Source organism: Aethalodelphis obliquidens, unplaced genomic scaffold (genome assembly GCF_003676395.1).
Source record: "Aethalodelphis obliquidens isolate GAN/ISIS:26980383/991018 unplaced genomic scaffold, ASM367639v1 scaffold2, whole genome shotgun sequence".
Classification (NCBI taxonomy): Eukaryota; Metazoa; Chordata; class Mammalia; order Artiodactyla; family Delphinidae; genus Aethalodelphis; species Aethalodelphis obliquidens.
Window position 1 is genome coordinate 59,165,926 of NW_020837946.1, and position 21,241 is coordinate 59,187,166.

At 39.7% G+C, this 21,241-nt stretch overlaps 1 protein-coding gene across 4 annotated transcripts in view; it reads right to left on the bottom strand.

Moving 5' to 3' along the window:
* MAP3K20 (mitogen-activated protein kinase kinase kinase 20) overlaps window positions 1–21,241 on the bottom strand; it is a 173,658-nt gene that overhangs the window by 93,508 nt on the left and 58,909 nt on the right. The window lies entirely within an intron of this gene.

The window sequence follows — 21,241 nt, forward strand, 5'->3', positions numbered from 1 at the left end:
GCTGCATTGGGTCTTCATTGCTGTGCATGGGTTTTCTCTAGTTGCTGCAAGCAGGGGCTACTCTTTCGTTGGGGTGCACAGGCTTCTCGTTGCGGTGGCTTCTGTTGTTGTGGAGCACGGGCTCTAGGCCCACGGGCTTCAGTAGTTGTGGAATGTGGGCTCAGCAGTTGTGGCTCACGGGCTCTAAAGTGCAGGCTCAGTAGTTGTAGCACACGGGCTTAGTTGCTCCGTGGCACGTGGGATCTTCCCGGACCAGGGCTCGAACCCGTGTCCCCTGCATTGGCAGGTGGATTCTTAACCATTGTGCCACCAGAGAAGCCCTAAACTTAATTTTTAAAATGAAAAATAAAAGAGGTGGGCTTCCCTGGTGGCGCAGTGGTTGAGAGTCCGCCTGCCAATGCAGGGGATGCGGGTTCGTGCCCCAGTTTGGGAAGATCCCACATGCCGCGGAGCGGCTGGGCCTGTGAGCCATGGCCGCTGAGCCTGCGCGTCCGGAGCCTGTGCTCCGCGGCGGGAGAGGCCACAACAGTGAGAGGCCCGCATACCGCAAAAAAAAAAAAAAAAAAAAAAGAGGTACCACAGTGTATATCTGCTAATGTCTACAGGAGGATGTTCTCTAGATTAAGTAAATTACATGTAGTCATTAAAATTTTATTGCTTTTGTGGAGTTAAAATATGGCTAATCAAGAATTAAAAGTACAATTAAAGTCAGCAATGAATAAAAATGGAGAAGCCTTGGTCATAAAGGAGACTCCCCTTTGGGAATTTGCACATTTGTTATACATTTTTCTTTTCATAGTAGGAGTTGAGTTTTCATTTAAAATGCTGTGAAACTTGTTTTGAAGGTGGTGTGACTAGATAGAAAACAGAAGGTTGAGGGTTGGCAAGGGGTCAATGTGGGAACAAGAGAAAGGAACATTATTCGTGATTGGATGAGACATTTATCAAGGTTGATTTGACAGTTTTTTCTTTTAGTAATATAGGTGTTGAAGGGAGCCATCAAAACCATTCCTTAACATTCACTGAGCGTCCACTGTGTGTAGAGGTTCTGTATTCATCAAACAACCTTCTCATAGTTTAGTTTTCCAAGTAGAAAGAAAATGCATTAATTGAGTAATAAATACAATTATTCATCCATATGACAATTCTACTTCTCATTAAATAATCATAAATGACGTTGGTTGTAAAAATTGAGTTCATGTGAAGCTTGGAAATCATAAGCCCTCTATTTTTTTAAAATTAATTTATTTTATTTATTTATTTTTGGCTGCATTGGGTCTTCATTGCTGCACACGGGATTTCTCTAGTTGCGGCGAATGGGGGCTACTCTTTGCTGCGGTGCGCGGGCTTCTCATTGCAGTGGCTTCTCTTGTTGTGGAGCACAGGCTCTAGGCACGCGGGCTTCAGTAGTTGTGGCTTGCGGGCTCTAGAGCGCAGGCTCAGCAGTTGCGGTGCACGGGTTTCGTTGCTCCGCGGCGTGTGGGATCTTCCCGGACCAGGGCTCGAACCCGTGTCCCCTGCATTGGCAGGCAGATTCTTAACCACTGCGCCACCAGGGAAGCCCTGAACGACCATTTTATAATTATGCACGACATGGGATTTTCAGTGTTCCAGCTAGTTTTCATGCTTACGTTTAAGATATTGACAAATTATACCCTGGAGAGAGAATTTATCTTTTCAGGTATTGGTAAGCATGTCTAACAGCTCTTGAGTAGACATATGCTAATGACAAAACAACAACTATTGTGTCCCTTTGTTGTGCTCGTATTTTAATTTTTTTACAGTTATAAAAAACTCTTGCAGTATGATTTGTAAGTAAAAGACATTTTTATGGAATAAGACTTTAGGTTCCAATTTAATAAACTAAGAATTTGATTGAACATCTTGAAAACAACATGCTATTTTAGAGTGCTGTAGCAGTTTCATGGAAATGGGCTAATAATAAGCAGAGGTAGATTAAATAAATAAGTGGTATTTGCAATAGATGAAGGTCAAGTGACACCATGTTAGCAATTCAAACAAACTCCAACAGAAATACCTGGGATTAACTGAATTACTAAAACCTGTACTTGTAGCAGCCAGTAACTGACAGCAAGCGTATGTATTATGTAGATTTGCCTTTATAGGCACCTGCTTGCCAACAGTTCATTAATGGAAATTGCTGAAGTAAATATGCAGCAAATAATTTTTCCTTACATTGTTGTTTTCCAGATTTAAATTCTGGGATACTCTAGCAAATGGCCTGCACATCAAAATAATGGATTAGTGGTTTTAAAAAGTTCACTATTAAAAAGGAAACATAACAATGACGAAGGCTAAAATAATGCTCCATTGTACTGAAAACTGTAAATATCTTTTTACACTATTAAAACTAACAAAAGAATTATTTTTAGTACATATAATTTGATGAAAGTTGTTTATTTCTGTTGTATTGATTTTATAGTTGCATTTTTATTTAACTGAAAAATTGATTTTGATTTTATGAGCTATACACAATAAAGAGTTAATTCTTAGGCTTATGTTTACTCAAGTTACACTGAAATAACAATTTTAGTCAACACTGGAAGTCCAGATGACTTCATTTTTCTACACAATGTATTTACATTCCTGTTTGCAAAATGCTATTGTAAGAACTCTAACAGATACTTGTATGCGGACTCACAGCAGCATTATTCACAACAGCCAAAAGGCAGAAACCACCCAAGCATTCGTCAAGTGATGAGCAGATAAATAAAACGTAGTAGATAAATACAATGAGTATTATTTGGCCGTAAAAGGGAATTAAGTTCTGATACTTGCCACAACATGGATGAACTTTGAAAGCATTAGGCTAAGTGAATAAGCCGGGCACAAAAGGGCAAACATTGGATGATTCCACTTATATGACATATCTTGAAGCTGGCAAATTCACAGGTTAGAAAGAATGTAGATTAGAGGTTACCAGGGACTGGAAGAGGAAGAAATGGGGAGTTATCACTTAACATGTAGAATTTCTGTTTGGAGTGATGAAAAATTTTGGAAATAGATAGTGGCGATGGTTGATTTCAACACTGTGATTATAGTTAATGCCACTGAACCATACACTTAAATATGGTTAAAATGACAGATATTATGCTGTATGTATTTTACTACAATAAACATTTTAAAGGTTTTAAAAATGTTATTCTAGACTTTTGCAGAGATGAATGACCATAATCTATTTACTAATCATCCAAGAGTTACACAACCCAAGGTCTAAAGATCTTTGGGGTAAATAAGTAGTTTTCCAGATTAGGACGTGAGGATTTAAGGAAAGACCAGGACAGACTACAGCAATTTAAACTCATGCTCAAAGATTCTCCATAAAATAAAGGATCCCAATGTGACAGACAAGTGGAGTAACCACAGGTCTATTCATAAAAATGTCTAGTAGTAATGTCCTTATCAGAGCACACAGATGTCTATACAGCTATTGTGTTTGCAGTAAGATATGTGACTGCTCCCGTGGTCTCCAGTTGGGGCTGGTTTCTTCTTCCCTCCCTCCCTCCTTCTTTCTTCATAGGAAAACTTATCAGGGATTTGGGGAGGAGGTGGGCACTCTGTTAATTTTCTTTCAACTGGCATTTCTAAGCATTTATGTGGGGAGATGACCCATTAGCTCAGTTGGCCATGGTTCCAGAACTCAACCAGCAGGTTCCAAATGGCTGATCCGATCAGAGAGAATAAGAGAAACTAAATATCATAATTTAACTAAATTTACTAAGTATCATAATTTAACTAAATTTAAGTTTAGGGGGTGGTTAAGTTTTAACATCCTTCCTTTAAAGTACTTTCAACAGCTTTATAATAAGGTTTTAAGTTAATCAGTATCTTCATCTTCAGAGCAATCCCTTTCCCTCTATTCAAAACTGTTTTCAACCTAATCCCAAATTTTAATTTGTCTCTTTAATTTTGGAGAGCTACCATAGAACCCTTAAAGATTCTATGAGTTTTTTTCTTTTAGTTGAAGTATAGCTGATTTACAATATTGTGTTAGTTTCAGGTGTACAACAAAGTGATTCAGTTATATATATATTTTTCAGATTATTTTCCATTATAGATTATAAAATATTGAATATAGTTCCCTGTGCTGTACAGTAAATCCTTGTTGCTTATCTATTTTATGTATAGTAGTTTGCATCTGTTAATCCAATACTCCTAATTTATCTCTTCCCCTCTCGTTCCCCTTTGGTAACCATAAGTTTGTTTTCTTTGTAAGTCTGTTTCTGTTTTGTATATAGATGCATTTGTATTAGTTTTTAGATTCCACATATAAGTGATACTATATAATATCTATCTTTCTCTGTCTGAATTACTTCACTTAGTATAATATTCTCTAGGTACATCCATGTTGCTGCAAATGGCAATATTTCATTCTTTTTTATGGCTGAGTAATATTCCACTGTATATACGCGCACGCAAGTGTGTGTATATATATGTATGTATGTATATGTATATATATATGTATGTATGTGTGTATATATATATATATATATATATATATATATGCGCCTCATCTTCTTAAACCAGTGGGCACTTGGGGGTTGTTTCCATGTATTGGTTATTGTGAATAGTGCTGCTATGAACATTGGGGTGAAAGATGTTTTTGGTTTTTTTTTTGGTTTTTTTTTTTGCGGTACGCAGGCCTCTCACTGTTGTGGCCTCTCCCGCTGCGGAGCACAGGCTCCGGATGCGCAGGCTCAGTGGCCATGGTTCACGGGCCTAGCCGCTCCACGGCATGTGGGATCTTCCCAGACCGGGGCATGAACCTGTGTCCCCTGCATCGGCAGGCGGACTCTCAACCACTGCGCCACCAGGGAAGCCCAGATTTTGTGTTTTTAAAGCTTGTTTTACATTTAGAAATATTCCATTGATACAGTCTGTATGTATTTATGTGATAACTTATTAAAAATAAAGTTGGGTTCACTTCTTTTTGTGAAAGAAAGGTACCAATGGCACTCTACTTATCACTATAAAATCAAAGCAGTCGTTTATGAAGACCCATATCATGAGGCTGGCAGGCTCTATTTACATCTTATATTAGGAACAAGCTTTTCTCCCTGGTTGTCAACAGCTCTTAGCCGCTACATAGCAGCAGGACTGTGTCTCACAGGGTCCATCTTTCTGCCTGTGATGTGGTACCGACCACAAAGACAGTAGGTGTAAAAAAAATCCAAGGTACACTTCTACTGTCCACGAGTGTCAGCTGCTCCTCCTTGCCCTCTGGTGTGTGGTATTTAAAACATTCCTGATTTCTGGAGGACCTTGATTTCTGAGGTCCTCACCAATTCCAAGAGTCTATGATTCCATCAGAGTATGACAGTAAAAGGAAGAAAAGTGGCTCATCCAATCCTTCAAAAGGAAGCAGTCTCCTTACTGCACTGTGCATTCAAGGTCAAAGGCTCTCTCCAAAGACAGCTCTGTCTCCAAAATATCAATCTGATCCAGGATCAGTATAGTCCCCCAAAGTTAAAGAAGATATGAGATGAACCCACATTTTTAAAAAACTTAAAATGACACATATAAGAAGAGAGATGGGGAAGAAATAAAATAACATATTGATTGTGGTTATCTGTAGGTAGCAAAAAGAATCATAAATGATTTTAAATTTTTATATATTTCCCAAATTCTTTACAATAAGTCTCTATAATTTTTGAATCAGAAAAAGTAATACAGGCATGTTATATGTAATATATATGACTAGAGCATATAAATATAAAACTATTGATTTGCATGGAAATTCTGATTTTTCCCTAGGATTGGGTCAGGAAGAGATAAAACTCTTTCCTTACCTCCCCAGAACTACCCTAGGTATATAAAAACTAGTTTAGTTAACCTCTGAGCTATGAGTTTCTCTTGATATGGCTCCAGAGCAAACTAGTGTTCACCTGGGTTATTCTTGAAGAAGGCCATGGACTCTGAGAGGCCATGAGACAAAGGTGCTGGGCACTGAGTGTACCTATTCAGAGTCTGGCTCAGTGCTTTATTAAATCATCATCCTTCCTCTCCCTTCTGACATTTGCTCCTGTGGCCCAGTGCTCTTGAGGGAAGCCTTCCCTACGTTGCTCATCTTGCACCACGTCTAGTATAATACCACATGAGAGAGAAAGGTTAGGTGCTTTATATACTGGAAGTACTCAATAATATCTGAAGGGTGGATGAACAAATAGTATTTGATGATAATGATATTAAATGTGTTTAAGTAATTGCCACGGTAAGAGTTCATGTTAGGTAAATGTTTACTCTGAACAGGACAGTAAGAAGATTAAAATGCCTGTGGGTGTGGCTTTGCTTTAATATTCATTCTGTTCTTTTACATGCATAAGGGTTACTTAAGGGTATTATTTTATAAGAATGACAATCAATTATACAACCATAGTAGAAGCCACATGGAAATTTATGTTCACCAGCTCATTGTTGATTTGAACTTTCAGAATGAAGACTTGGATGGCTACGAATTGCCTCTTGCAGGCTCTGCCATCCACAACAATCAAACAGGCAAAATTTCTTGACCGCCCTTCCCTGTTTGGCTATTCTCCAAGCATGCCCTCATTGCACTTTTTCAGATTCAGAATGCAGAGGCTTGCTTAGTCTTAAACCTTCCAGTTCCAGTTTTCTACCCAATGCATTTTACCATTTATATTTCCAAAAATCACCTCTGCAAGTAAGCCAGCTTCTTATCAAGTCCACACTTTCCATACCCACTGTGGCAGACACTCCTCTACGACACACTGAAAAATGGAGCCCTGATTCTCAGGAGTGGGGCTACATTTCACGAAGCCTTCTTTCTATAGACTGAATGTGTTCCCCTAAAATTCGTATGTTGAAACCTAACCCCCAATGTGATGGTATTTGAAGGAGGGGCCTGTGGGAGGTGATTAGGTCATGAGGGTGAAGCCCTCATGAATGAGATTAGTGCCCTTATAAAGGTGACCCCAGAGAATTCTCTCATCCCTTCCTTCTGCCCTGTGAGGGCACAGCGAGAAGATGGCCATCTGTGAACCAGGAAGCGGGTTCTCACCAGAAGCTGAATCTGCTAACAACTTGATCTCAGACTTCCCAGCCTCCAGAACTGTGATGAATAAATGTTTGTTGTTTATAAGCCATCCCACCTTTGGTATTCTGTTACAGTAGCCTGAATGGACTAAGACAGCCCTCTTCCTAGGCTTGGGCTAGTATCACAAAACTCTACAACTGAACCAGGCCTCTTATGAACAGGAGGGGTTCGAAAAGACAATGCCACTGGTCTTCTCAGAACAGCATACCTCTTATCATTATCCCCACAGAGCCCAGAACTATCGGACCTAGCAGTGGAATGTAAGGGAAAAGGGGAAATTCTTGATTTAAAAACTCCTAAAACAGTAGTGTGTTTACAAGTCTATAAGGTCAAAATACCTGGTTCTTTCAGCCAAGAAGTGGGTAGACCTTCCCTTCCCTTTGAACTCTTTCAGGCTCTGATTATAAAGATAACTGAGTCAGAATGTTCACTCTCAGTAATCAGAAGATTTACATATCAGATCACAAGAACCAGGGTCAAGAAAAAGTTGTTTAATTCATTGCATTTTTACTCCAAGAGTATCATGGCTAGAGGCATTTTCCTAAAATAAAAATTTGATTCTTACATGTACGGCAAGATGGAAAACCAGCCCCCATTCCTCCTAAAAACTCAGGGCTATAGAACAACTTTAAAAGTAGGCTTGGATGATTCTCAATCCTGTATTTAATCACCAGAGTCATACCCAGGTCATGCTCTTTGAGTCATTTTAGGCTTAATGAGACTCATTCAATAACATGACAAGCAGCAAACCTCTCAGTTCTGTACGTTCTCTTTCAAATGCTGCCCTTTAGGTATTCAGGGAAATAAAGAAGGATAAATGAACTGAATTCAGGTTCCATAATATAACACAGCCTATATTCCTCATGATATTTGATGTCATGAAAACTTTTCTTTGGAAGAAAAATGGCTAGAAATACTAAGAAGGAAAAATAAACAAGTCATTCTGCTCACTCTTCATGAACAGTCAAGATGGAGCCACGTGGGATGCATTACAAATGTCACCGGTACTGGGAAGTCTAAATCGCTCAAGGGTTTTCCTGGGGTTGCAGCAGACTCACCACATGCAGCTGCTTGGACAGCAGCCTAAGCTCCCCTCCAGGGATCAGGCTGCTCTCCAGTTAAGTACATACCCAACTAAGGGCAGACTAACCTGGCAGGATGGAAGGGTGGCTAAAACTGAATGAAATAAATAGTGAAGATTTAAGGATAGGGATTTAAGAGATATCTCCAAGGCATAAAAAGGCTAAGAGACTTTAGATTCTTCACGCTCACAACAGAATATCACTGTGATGACATGAAAAAGTAAAATATATTATAAACAACCTGTATTCAGTTTGGGTGACAAAAGCACATTCAAGCACCCAACTTTCCACTAAACAACTTATGTAACTTGGTCAAAGAGATCACTTGGGGCTAAAATTACACAGAAAACCTCCCCAAAGAAAGCCTTTGAATAAGACTTGAAGTATGAACTAACGAAGGATTAGGCTTTTTTTTTTTTTAAATGAAAAGCAATATAATTTAATCAAAATCTAGATTGGGCGAGTGGAAATTTAAATTCTAATTACAAAATAGATGGCCCTGGAGCCACCTGGTCACTCTGGACCTTGTTTTCTTCCTAGAAAACTACTTGGTTGGACGAAATTATCTTACAGATTCCTTCATGCTCTAAATTTCTTTCCATTTCTATATAAAAAAAAATTGATGCATTATTAACTACTTTATTCAGAGTGGGTGCTCAATAGATATTTGCTAAACTGAACTGAGGTAGTTAACTGTGGTGTGTTAGGACATCCTCTGGAGTCAAACAGGCTGAAGCATGAGTCTTGGCTATGCCACCAATAAGCTGGGTGATTTAAAGGAAGTTATTTAACCTCTCTGGGCCCGTCTCCTTAAGGGAGAACAGAAATCCTACCCCAGTGTCTAGCAAATACTAGGTGCTTATCCAATGCTAATTCCTTTCTCTGAAGGCTTTCCCCTTCCTTTTTAATCAGTTCATCATTCAGAGTCAAGTCAAGCTTACGAGCAAAGATCAGATCTCTTCCAGCAGTGGATTATACTTTCGTAATTGGTTTGTATTAGTTAGCTGCATGTATTTATTATATTTGACTTTATGTTTATCTGTGTTTTTACCTAAATATAGCACTTTAATATTTCCAAAGCACTTATGTTATTTGACTCTCACAAGTAAGTTAGATATTTTTATCATATTTAAGACTTAAGAAAACTGGGTCATTGATTTGATTTGTGCAGGCTCATTTTTTTCCCAGGAGCCTAGTAAACGTCAGTAATAAAGTTTGCAACTAGGTCTTCTACTTCTGCCTCTTTTTATAAATTTCCACCCCCCTTTAAAAAAAAGTGCAATAAAATATGAGTCCTCTCATCTAAATATATATATTTTTAAATCTATTTATTTATTTGTTTTTATTTTTGGCTGTGTTGGGTCTTTGCTGCTGTGTGTGGGCTTTCTCTAGTTGCGGCGAGCAGGGGCTACTCTTCACTGCGGTGCATGGGTTTCTCATTGTGGTGGCTTCTCTTGTTGCGGAGTACGGGCTCTAGGCGCATGGGCTCAGGAGTTGTGGCACGTGGGCTCTAGAGCACAGGCTTAGTAGTTATGGCGCATGGGCTTAGTTGCTCCGCGGCGTGTGGGATCTTCCTGGACCAGGGTCGAACCCGTGTCCCCTGCATTGGCAGGTGGATTCTTAACCACTGCGCCACCAGGAAAGCCCTCTAAATATTTTTTATTAAAAGTTGCCCTTGCTCAAAGAGATTCCAGTTTGCAGACTCCTGAATAATTAATAACAGCTAGGATGTACTAAGTGCCTAGTATGCCAAGTACTTTATGTAGACTGCTTTTGTTTTTTAATGTTTCCATTTTTTTAACATCTTTATTGGAGTATAATTGCTTTACAATGGTGTGTTAGTTTCTGCTTTATAACAAAGTGAATCAGCTATACACCTACATATATCCCCATATCTCCTTCCTCTTGTGTCTCCCACCCACCCTCCCTATCCCACCCCTCTAAGTGGTCACAAAGCACTGAGCTGATCTCCCCTTGCTATGCGGCTGCTTCCCACTAGCTATCTATTGTACATTTGGTAGTGTATATATGTCCATGCCACTCTCTCACTTCGTCCCAGCTTCCCCTTCCCCCTCCTCTTCCATTTGTTTTTATTTCAGTTGGCGATCTTCTTCTTTTATTTTGAAATGTTTTATATTTGCTGTGAATACATTTGCTAATGCTATTTAATGACTTAGATCAATCTAGAGAACTAAAACATAATATAAATGTAATTTTACAACGCATACTTTTTTTTGAGCAGAGGTACTTATTTATCTTTATTTTGAATGTATGTAGTATGAAGAAATTAAAAGAAGAAATGGAAGGGGTAGTTAAAGAACTTAATGACAATAATCATATTTTAGAAAGGTAAGTAATGCAAAAAATCATTCTGCCTGGTGATTGCATATGCAGTTGGTAGACTAACCTTTTAAATCCTCACAGCAAACCATGAGCGAGGGCCCTTCACTATCACCCTTCACTAGGCACAGAGAAATTTTAAAACTTGCCTAAGGGCACAGAAAATGGCAAAGCCAGGTTCTTAACACAGGTTGTCTTATGTCAGAGCTCTGCTTATAATCACTAAACCGTCCCACTTTACTTTACAAACCTAATCTGAATGCAGAATGGAACCTTAGTTTACAGAACATCCGAAAATTACAATAGGCCTAGAAAATTTAGAAGTGTGAGAAACAACTCCTCATCAACTCCCCCTTAGGGCCTTGGCCACTGCCCCCACTGCAAGATTTCCATACCTTCCTGACACTCAACTGTGCAGGATCAAGTAAAGAACCAAGATCTAAATCCCGTAGGCACTAGGCCGTCAGGCCAGCCAGGAACGACCATATTGATAGCTAATAAAACCAGTTAATTGCACAGCATGAAGCACCCTCTCTCTACGCAAAAATTACATGGTTAGGAATTTTGAGCGACTCTCGCAATCTGATTAGCTAAGTGCTTTATAATATTACTCTACAGTGCAACAGAGTTTGATTATTTACATCCCATAAGAGAAATGTTTGCTACATTTATTATGGAAATCTGAAAAATCATTTAGAAGAATTCAGGCAAATTTAATTTTTAAATAGACTTGAAAAGTCCTTTCACATCTTGTAGACTCCAGTTAGACAGTATCTTGAATACCTGGATTCTTCAGCTAAGTTAATGATTTCACTATTTCTGGGCTCTGTCAGCATAGTCAAACAATAACTAATGACAAAGGCATGTGTGTGATATCTCACAGACTATTGAGTGAAAAAAAAAGTACCAAATCCCAACAAATATATAGTAAAAATAATCTGGAATCATAGGCTCTTAAGATCATTTCTCCTCTAAAGGTCTGATGAAGAGATCGCCTCCACTTAAGCAAACCCTCCAATACTAATAACCATCACCACTTACCGTGACAATCTTTCCTTCCATTAACCTTCATGTTGAAATCTAAGTCTTTCTTTGTGTTCAATAGAGATGGTGAAAGATAACATCTGAAAGCTAATTTTTATATTATATTACATTATACATTTTCCCAAGCCTAAAAATTTTAATTCTTATCAATTTCTTGACATATCTTATTTTTCAATTTTGGGGGGTTATCTTTACCTAAGTTTATGCAAAGACATCAGTGATTCTGAAAACATATTTAAATAATTGGTATTAGGTACAGCCATCTGACTGAATGTATTCACTTTTCAGCCCAATATTGGGATATGTTGCAAACTTGGTTACCGTGGCTCTCCTCAAAACCATCTTTATATTCCTCCCATCTAAAAGAAAATTTTTGTTGTTCTTTTTAGTTCAATCATATAAAGTTATAATTTAAGTATAATGGTCTTAGTAAAAGGAATATTTGTGATTTTCCTGAACGGGTTTGTTTTTATCCCATTGCTCAACAATCTATCATGTTACATTTTTCAAGTTGATTGCTAAAAAGCTTAGACACAACTTTGTTGCCTACATCTAGAAAGTACAAAGAACCTCATGAGTGTGTTTTTATCATACTAACTTCATTCCTGTATTCATTTTGTTTTTCTACCATATTTTCCGTTTGCCCCATTTTCCTACTTTAATTTTTTTACATCTCACAATTTGTATTTTTATTAGCTGCCTTAAATCGTTTTGACAACAAGGTCATACAATAAAATAGTATTCTGCAGTGTATCTCAAATTGGAGTCCTCAAGATAAGATTCTGGGGTCCACAGATAGATCCTTGGCAGCCCATCAAGTGAAAACTCAAAGAAACACTGGTCTAGTCGAAGGGTTACCTCTTGGTTACCTATCTGTGCACACAGATACTATTTCCTTAGTTTTTTCTCCTCCAGCAGGCGTCACCAGCATTCTGCTTTAGCAATTTATGACAATCCCTTAGATCCTTCCATTACCCACCCATCGCAAACTTAGAAGCCCCTCCTTGACCTTAATCTTTTAGCCTTATTCCCCTTAAACCTGCTCTTCAGTTGGTCACATTGAGGTCTCTAGTCCCTTAATTCCGTTCAGTTTTTCCTTTCTAATCAACTGGGTTCTATTGAAAGAAACAGAGATCCAAAATAGCAGTAGTTTAAAGAAGTAGTTTATATTGTCTCAAAACATGAAGGCTGCACGAAGCCCAATATGGCAGCCCCACAATTACCTCCATCCCACCATCCTCCCTTAGCACTGGTTGGCATCCTCAACGTTACCTGATGGTCACAATACAACCCCTGAGGTTCCAAGCCATTATATTTACATTCCACGCAGCAGGAAGGAGGAAAGTGCATAAGGGCATCCTCTTAGGCCAGCCTCCTTTAAAGAGCTTTCTCAGCAATCTCATCCAATGAGTTCTGTTTACATCTCTAATTATTGAAAGCTAAAAAACTGTAGCAGTAATTTTGAGTATCTCCAGTGTGCTCCCTTTTTTCTGGCTGCACCAGGCAGCAGGCAGGATCTTCCCTAACCAGGGATCGAACCCGTGCCCCCTGCATTGGCAGTGTGGAGTCTTAACCACTGGACCACCAGGGACGTCCCAGCTCCCTTCTTCATTCTCTGTTCACCCAACAAATATTTACTGAGTGTCTATATGCCAGGCACCATTTTTTTGGTGCTGAGGATAGGGATGAACAAGACAGCAAAACCCTTGCCTTCATGGAGCTTACGGTCTAGTAGAGGAAGACAGACAATGATGATATCAAGTAGTAAACAAGACAAGCTTTATGAATCAGCTACAATAAACCTCGACTATTTTCATGTCCTTCAGCTACTCTTGCCTTTTTCAGTCTCAGGTTACTATGACTACTCTACACTGGGGAAACAGGCATAACTGCCTTCAGTATTCCTTCCTTATGCTTCCTGCCTTTCTATGTGCCTCTATCTATCCTTCCTCCCCCAGACCTTACCCTGACATCTGTGCTCTTTATATCTCCCCTTCTTCCCTCAGGACATTACGATCCATCAATTATATCCTTCCCGGAGCCTTTAATCTCTTTCTAGTTCTATCCTCTAGGCCGAAAAAATGCTTGAGTTTCATCTCTCCAAGAAACAAACAACTTTCCTTGACCCTCTCTCCTTCTCAAACTACTTTCCTAAACATCAAAATGTCTTGAAATAATACTTTACACTAAGTTCTGTTTCCTTGCTTTCTATTCATTTCTTAATCCAATTATATTTGGCTGGATTTTTATTCTATTGTTAAAGTTTCCCTAACTAACTCTGAATTCTGATCTTTTCTTTTAAATATACCCTTTATAGGTTCTGTTTTGAGTTTTTAAGTTAAATATAACCTCCCCTTAACAGTCTGGTACTGTCCTTAGCATCTATACCTGTGCTATATTCTGGTATGAATGAAAACAAGGATCAGACACAGGCATTGTAAGTTATATAAAAATAAAATAAACCCCTACCATCAAGACTTACACAATATCAGGGGAACAATAAAAGCGCGCAACAACAAGATGCAACACAACCACCGTATGAAGTACAAAGTGTTGTGGAGGACCCATGTGGAGATTAGGTGAAGCTGGGGGATAATGGAAAGCTTCTAGACAATGCAGAATGAATTCAGTTTTTTCTTTTTCTTTTTTTTTTTTTTTGCGGTACGCCGGCCTCTCACTGTTGTGGCCTCTCCCGTTGCGGAGCACAGGCTCCGGACGCGCAGGCTCAGCGGCCATGGCTCACGGGCCCAGCCGCTCCGCGGCATGTGGGATCTTCCCGGACCGGGGCACGAATCCGTGTCCCCTGCATCGGCAGGCGGACTTTCAACCACTGCGCCACCAGGGAAGCCCCTGAATTCAGTTTTGATTTATAGCTGGTGAAGGCTTGGCATTCCAAGCAAAGGGAAGAGCAAGAGCTTTGGTAGAGACACAGCATGGGGCAGCATATCTGAGAAACAGAAGCACTTTTGTTTGGTTGGAACATGGAGTATATGTAGAACACAGATAGGTATCGGACCTGCAAACGTACAGCAACATGACAATACATGCTAAGCTGATTTTCAGGTTGAATTTCAGTAGGAGAGACTCCTAAAAAGTAAGAAAACATATTAATGTTTAAACAGACCTTCCAGCCTGGCCTGCAGAGGTAAGAGAATTATTAATTTACCACTAGTTGGAATTTAAAGGTGATCTACTCCAACTGTCCTTCTAATGAAGTAGTTCCCTTAGTTTTATTTTAAGAAATAGGCATTCCACCTCTGATTGAACACTCCTAAGGACAAGTTAACACCAGGAAAGCAGTGATGTATTGCTGGGAATTTGGAAATGACTGACTTAAAACAGGTGAAAGCAGAGATATGCCAAGTCCCTCTAAAGTGAAAAGATCCTTTCAGGCCAGCAGCGTGGGAGATAACTTGATTGAAAGTATTGACATACTTAAAGTTCATGTGTGTGCATGTGTGTACACATGTATATATTTGTGTAGTTAGTGGTAGTTAGGGATGGTCAGCCATAATGGCCTAGAAAAAAGAGATAATAAGCACTGGCAGGGAAGTCTGTAAAGCATAATAACTTCTCCAATGGGGCGGGTCCTGTTGGAGGGCAGATAAATTAGATTATCAGCAGAATGCAGTAGTAGAACATATTCAAATCCCATTACTAACTCCTCTTGTTCTGAGTCCACACTCACAAAGCAATGTCTCACCTATGAATGGAAAATTTTAAAATTAGTAAGTTGACTTTATTCTTCAGTTGCAGTCAAATATGTTAGCATGATGTAGCACTGAGTCCACTCAACTCTGAAATTTCTGATCACATAAAGCAGAAGCTACCTGAGACTTCCCTGGTGGTCCAATGGTTAAGACTCCGTGCTTCCACTGCAGGGGTCGCTGTTCGATCCCTGGTCGGGGAACTAAGATCCCACATGCCGCGTGGTACAGCCAAAAAATGAAAAAAAAAAAAAAAAGGCAGAAGCCACCAGCTTTCCCTAGAAGTTGCCCTCCCTATATCCTTGGGAGCCTTCGATCCCATATAGTAGGAAACTACTTTTCTAGATAGCCTATTCTCAAGTTACTTGAGTTGACCTATGTAACTTCCTGTGTTCCTTGAACTTGCTTGCTCAGATTTTTATGTCATTTCCAGACACCATCACACCCCAAATTCTGATTTTTCTCTTTGCTTGAAGAGTCAGTTGGTGTCCTTAATCTGACTGTGGCTCTATTTAATACCTTAACATTGATACCTCTGAGCAGAAAGAAAAAGAGTCCCTTTTTCTTGGCATTTGATAATGGTACTTAATGATACTGTAACATTCTTCCCGCACCTGTTGACTTAAGCAGTGTTTGTGTAACAGGATTCCTTTTATTTCATGCAACAACGCTTAGAACCCTGGAGAGATCAGAGACAGGCCTCAGTTTATATTCTGAGTGCCCTAGGTGGAACTCTTCTCATGCAACAGACCATTATCATCACTAAAAGTCTCAGAGAAAATAATTCAAGATTTTCTGTATAATTATGCTTATCAATGGCATATGACCCTCAAAACACAAGAATCATTTTGCATGTAAACAAATATAAACCTGGAGATGGCGTATGTTATATATCAACAAGAGCAACACTTCTGGGAGCCCGAGACCTTTGTTAACAAAACACACAGAAAGTCATTGCTGAATATAGCCGGGACGGAATAGTGAGCCCAGAGATACAGGGTCTCCCTAAGTAGTGAGGTCCAACAGTGAACCCAGAGATAAAGAAGAAAATAAACCAGAACATTGGCATGTTTTCCGAAGGAGTTGGATAGAAGATTGTGGGTTATGAAGCATGAGAACATACACCTTGTTAAGGGCCTAAAGAAAGCTATACAATTTTCTTTAAGGCTGGGAGAAAGTGACTTGATACAGATGAACCAGCTCCCATAAATACTATCATTTTATAATTCTTTTGCAATCAATGAATGTAATAACTTTTGAGTTTCAGAAGTTGAAAGCTGAACACACCATCACTCACACACTACTCTAATACTCACGCAGGGCTTCCTGTGTATTAACACTGTCTCATCACTTTACAGACATCAATGCATTTAATCCACAAAGTAAATACTATTATTACCTCCAGTTTATCTCTAAGAAACTACAGAACCGGAGGCTATGTATCTTGCTCATGGTCAGAGAGCTGAGAAGCAGTGAAGCCAAGATTCAAACCAGGCAGTCTGGCTGTACAGCCTATGATTTAGACCATGACACAGTACTGCCTCTCTCACAAATGAATGTCGATAGATGAACATGCTCTATACATGTACACAGATGTGCATGGACACACATTTCTATATATTTCATATAAATGGACACACTCACCTGTGACAATACATATGCCTAATATAGTAAATACTCTAACATATTTATTTGATCTGGGTATGGAAAGAACTCTAGAATCAGAATCAAGAGACCCACGTTTATTCTTGGTTCTGACACTTGATGGCTATGTGATTTGGGGCCTCAGCTCACCTAATTATAAAATGTCAAAATGTGGAGGTAAAAAGGACAGAATGAATGATCTAAAGTCCCTTCAACTCTAACATTCTGACTCAAATCGGATTTAATTGGTATGGGGTGGGACCCAGGCATGGGTGTGTCTTAGAAGCTTCTTAGGTGAGTCTAATGTGCACTGGCCCGGAGAGTGGTTTCTGTGGCAAAGCTACACTGTAGCCTCATTACTTTGGAGTCGGAAACCCTGGGGCTGAATTTCAACTTTCTCACGTGTGAGCTGTGTGGCCTCGCGAGTCTCTTAATGTCACTGAGCTTGCTCTCCATCTGTAAAATAAGAAAACCAGTATCTACTTAAAGCAGCTGTGAGGGCCAAATACGCATGGAAAGTACATGCTAGGCACCTGGTTTTCCTCAATGAATCATTCCTAGAGTGAACGCAGACAAAATTTTTAGAAGATATACAGAACTGAACCCAGATACACAGAACATCAGTTAGAACTATGAAGTGCTGGAAAACAGATGCAAAGACTGACAGCAACAGCACAGTGAAACTCATAAAGGAGAGAATACCTGTCCTGCCACAGGTCTGGGCAGGAGAGTGACCACAAACCAGAGAGTCTAGTGAATACAGCACTGGAAGAGAGCGAAGGCACATGTCATCCTGCATACTCAGGTAACACCACAGCAGCTGAAAGAATCTAAATCCAAAGACCAAAATATACCAAGGAGACCAAAAGTTGTTAAGCCTAGTTCTTCTATTCTCTAAATAAATCTCTTAAAGTCCCCTACTATTTTAAAAATAAAGTGCCAAGCTGAAGGAAAGTGAACGTAACTTCTCTTTTCCACACACGGGGTAAGGAATCCAGCTTACCATCATTAGCCTCACAATTACTGCATTTGCAGAACGAATGTGAATTCGGTGGGGCAGGTCTTGTGTTTCTATCTTCTGCCTATTCTCAGATCTCTGTGTCAGAGGTCACAGAAGAGCACACAATATGCTATTATTTGTTTTCAAAACAGCTGCCTGTGGCCCTGGCTGTCATTCATCATCATGAGGTCTCTGTTGTGTTAGTTTAATCAAATGAGCCCAGTACGTGTAACTGTATTCTCCATTCAAATATGGAAGGACTATCGGCTCAAAGGCAATGGGGAAAATATTTTTCAGTTATTTTTCCAGGCGTGAACACGGATCACAATGATCTATTATCTGTAAAGTGAGGATATTATCTCTCCGCTCTCTAAAGGCTGTTGGGAGGACGGCCCAGAGAGCAGCGCATTCTTACTGCGGCAGCGGAGAGGAATACAGGTGCGGCATCAGGAAGGCAAGGACTTGGGTTTTCGGTTCTGGTTTTTCACTAAGTCCCCTGTGTGCCATACAGCAAGTTACTTGGCCTTTCAAACACTATACATCTGTGGAATGGGGGATAATAAAAACTTTAAACTTCTTCTTTTGGAATAATTTTTAGGTTCAGAGGAAAGCTGTGCTTCGGATTCCATTTAGAGTCATAGAAAAAAATAGAGGCCCTGTAGAGCCCTCGCCCAGTTAATATCGTCCATTACTATTAACCAAAACTCCAGACTTCGTTTGGATTTCACCTGTTTCTCCATGATGTCCTCTTTGTGGTCTAGGACCCACTCCAGAGTACCACATCACATTTAGCTGTTAGGTCACCCTAGTCTTCTCTGGCCTCCTATCACAGGCTTTTAAGAAGAATCAAATACATGTGAAAACACTTCATAAAATGAAAAGGAGTATCAGAATACATTTTACTACTGTTAGGCATTAGATGAGTCCATGCATATAAAGCACCAAGAAAACTGGGATGTATTAAGCTCCCAATATGGTTATTAGCGTTATCATTATAATAAATATTTATACATATCCTACAATGTGGCCAGTTCTACATGTCTTCAACAACTGCTTGGGGTTCAGAATTCCTCTACAATTCCAGATTTTTCTCCATAAGAAGCCAGCTTTATAGAGATAGCCCTTGACCACATCTTCAAAAACACCTTGCTCTAACCAAGTGAGTTAGCAAAAGCAGCTCAATCTAGCAGAGCAGGAAAGACAAGAGACAGAGTGAAGGCAGGGAGGCATCAGTGGAACCTCAGAAGCCACGCAGGTTTCACTTCATCATCAATCTTAGTCCTAGAGCTACACAGCCAAAGAAGCCATGAAGTTCAAGAGGGACCATTCCATAGAAATCAGCAAAGCAACCAACACTTATACATTTCCTGTTAAACAATCTGCACAGTTTCCAAGCACCATTAGGAAGTTAGAAAAGATGACCTGTGGTGAGGGGGAGGCAGGAGAGTAAAGCTTTCTTCACCCGTCAGTGCACTGAGCTTGCTAACTTGCCTGGGAGAAAGCCCAACCAGGGTCCATGTTACTCACATAACCCATCTCAACAATATCAGGAAATAGTGAATAAATTCCAAGTTGCTTTAGAAGAATAAAACAAAGGAAACGTTCTGGAGTTGAACATGTACTGAAAGCCACTAGACATCCTGCCTCTCACTGCATAACATATTACTAAGCAGTGTTCAGAAATTCTTACGACCCAAGAACCAGGGAGGTACTATGACCTGTTTTTTAGCAGAGAGGCCAACATGTCCTTAAGGATATGTTTGTCAAACGCATTAATATAATGTAATGTTAGCAGGCAAAAACTACACTGTGTGTGTGTGTGTGTGTGTGTGTGTGTGTGTGTGTGTGAGAGAGAGAGAGAGAGAGAGAGAAAGAGAGAGAGAGAGAGAGAGAGTGATGGTGGGCAAATAGTTGAGTGGAGGCATAAAGAAGAGTGAAATAAATACTTTAATTGTAATAAATAGCATTTCTTTTCAGCTTTCCACATTACCTTCTGGAAAACCATGTTAACAACTATAATCCAGGAAACTTTTTAGCCAATTTTTTTTTTTTTTTTTGCGATACATGGGCCTCTCACTGTTGTGGCCTCTCCTGTTGCGGAGCACAGGCTCCGGACGCGCAGGCTCAGAGGCCACGGCTCACGGGCCCAGCCGCTCCGCGGCATGTGGGATCTTCCTGGACCAGGGCACGAACCCGTGTCCTCTGCATCAGCAGGCAGACTCTCAACCACTGCGCCACCAGGGAAGCCCCAGGAAACTTTAAAGTCTTTTTTGAAGCCAGTTATAGAATGCCTCTTGATCAAATCCATAATTCAGAAAGATTAGGATAATTCTTCATGAAATTTGGTGGTACACTATTTTGGGTGAAAAGTAAAAACTGACAGCTGCTGCTGGTTGCATTCTATTTTGTTTAGGGTAGCAAGGTCCCCAACCAAAACTTTCATCCCACAACCCCCTTATAGCGAATGTGACCTCATAACAAAATTCTAAGAAGATGTAAGAAGATATTATTCACGCACACAAAAAAATGAAGTCGGACCCCTTCCTCACACCATACAGAAAGATTAACTCAAAATGGATCACAGACAAAAACGATGAGCTAAAACTATCAAGCTCTTAGAAGAAGATACAGGAGTAAATCTTCATGACTTTGGGTTAGGCAGAGCTGTCTTAGATATGATACCAAAAGTACAAGCAACAAAATAGATAAATTGGACTTTATCAAAATTAAAAACATTTCTGCTTCAACAGGCTTCATTAAGAAAATGAAGAGACAACTCATAGAATGGGAGAATGTATCCATAAATCATATATCTGATAAAGGGCTTATATCTAGATATATACAAACTCTTATTACTTAATAATAGAAAGACAACCCCGTTAAAATATGGGCAAAGAATCTAAATAGCAGTTCTCCAAAAAAGATATAAATGGTTAATAAGCATACAAAAAAATGTTCAACATCATTATTCATTAGAAAAATGCAAATCAAAACCACAATGAGGGACTTCTCTGGTGGCACAGTGGTTAAGAATCTGCCTGCCAATACAGGGGACACGGGTTCAATCCCTGGTCCGGAAAGATCCCACGTGCTGCAGAGCAACTAAGCCCATGCATCACAACTACTGAGCCTGCACTCTAGAACCCGTGAGCCACAACTACTGAGCCTGCACGCCACAACTACTGAAGTCGGCATGCCTAAAGCCTGTGCTCTGCAACAAGAGAAGCCACCTCAATGAGAAGCCCGCGTGCTGTAGAGTAGCCCTCACTCGCCACAACTAGAGAAAGCCCTCGCATAGCAACGACGACCACAGCCAAAAATAAATAAAATAAAATAAATAAATTTAGAA